This window comes from Prionailurus viverrinus, chromosome B2, assembly GCF_022837055.1.
Source record: "Prionailurus viverrinus isolate Anna chromosome B2, UM_Priviv_1.0, whole genome shotgun sequence".
Lineage (NCBI taxonomy): Eukaryota > Metazoa > Chordata > Mammalia > Carnivora > Felidae > Prionailurus > Prionailurus viverrinus.
In genome coordinates this window covers 883,338-885,340 of record NC_062565.1, presented here as the reverse complement: position 1 = coordinate 885,340, position 2,003 = coordinate 883,338, and positions in this window count along the sequence as shown.

The window sequence follows — 2,003 nt, the reverse complement described above, 5'->3', positions numbered from 1 at the left end:
TATTTTCTCTCAGTTTGTTACTTGGCATTTTACTTAAAAATGGGTCTCGTGGTGGCCAAACTTCTAAATTTAATATGGAAGAAACTTTTAATTCATCTTTAAGAAATTTTTCTCAAAGTGAGAATGACCTTAACCTATATATTTTTCCTAAAAATTTTAATGTCATACCCTAAATGCACCTGGAATTAAATTATGTGTATGGGTGAGTGTGAGCATTCAAATTTGTTTTTCATTTTTGTAACCAAATTTTAGTTTAATTCATTGAAATATTTTTTTCTTTGTCCAAGGATGTCATTATATCTCTTAATTATATCAAAGTCCTGCATGTGTATGTATGTGTGTGTGCACGCACGTGTGCACACATGTGAGGGTGCTGATATATTTCTGGGCCTTCAGTTCTCCTTTAGTGCTCAGTGAGTCTGTTACTGCAACAATGCCACCTACTGTCCGTTATTATATATTTATTATAAATCTTGATATGTGGTAGGGCAAAAAATTCCTCCTTGATAATCTTCTTGCCATTTTTAAGTTGAAGTATAATTGATATGTATTAATTTCAGGTCCACACAAAATTATTTAATACTTGTAAATATTGGGAGATGATGATCACCACAATAAGTCTAGTGAACATCCATAGTTACAAATTAAATTTTATTTCTTGTGATGAGGACTTTTAAGATCTACTTCTGAGCAAGTATCAAATATGCAATATAGTATTATTAACTACAGTCACAGTTCTGCAACTTAGATTGCAATGAGTTAATTGCTATTTAATGGTTTTTGACCCTCTTCACTTATTTCACCCACCCCCATGTTTCTTTATGAATACTTATGTCTTGGCTATATTGGTAAATAATGCTGTAATGAACATGGGGTGCATATATCTTTTCAAATTAGTGTTTTCATTTTCTTTAAATTCCCAGTGTATTTTTCTGAGCAACCTCCAAACTGTCTTCCATGGTGGCTTCGACAATTTACATTCCCACCAATAGTGCTTAAGCATTTTTCACAGCTGAGAAGCACGGTGTTCACTCACGTGGTCCTAATTTCCCAAAAGTAGAAGTCGCTGGCTGAGAAGGTCTCTTTTGGTGCTGAGCCCTTTCACTATGGAATAGGTGTGACCTGAGGAGTAAAAGGAAGCTCTTCCTCAGGGTGTCAATCTTGAATTGGTCTCTGATTTGATGGTGTGCTGGACTTCTCTGCTGGACTGCCAGAGTGCACAAGGGCACTGTCATCTGTTGGTTGTGTCACACTCAGTGTTCTTTGGGGGGATATGGTAGAAAGTTCCTATTTTGCTGATGTCATGTTTCTGATTCTCAATATTTGAAATTTCCACTATATTCTTTCATTTGTGAGTTTCAGTGCTCTAGTAAGTGATAACTTGTCTTTAAGAAACATAGTTGAAAGTCCCCTTTCCCATAAGGCCAGTAGAAACCTCTGCATGCACCATGTCTCCAGACCATAGAGTTCTGAATGTCTTCAGTTCTAGGGGAAGTAGCATCAGTCTCATTTAACAAGCAGACTAGAGCACATCTAGTTACGACTTGCCACCCTCTGATTAAAGTCCAAACACTGTGTACTGCAGGAAAGGAGAGCCTCTGCAGAGGACTGAGCAGAGGGATAAAGCAGCCAAAACAGCACCAGAGGGCATGAAGCGCACATCAGAGACACTCCCTGAAGTACCAGATTCAGGACACTATATGACCTCTTCTTCATAAAGATATTACTCTCAGGAGTTGGAAAAGGAACAAGCTTTCTAACACAGAGAAGTATACAGAGATCTAGCTATATTGCCAATATGGAAGAATTCACCCCCAAGGAAAGAGCAAGAAAGGTCACACACAGAGATCTAATCAAAACAGATATGAGTAATATGCCTGATGGAAAACTCAAATCAGCAATCATAAGGATATTCTCTGGACTTGAGAAAAGGATGGAATATTTCAGGGATACTATACCACAGAGATAAAAGAATTAAAAAAAAAACAACCAAAAATGAAAAA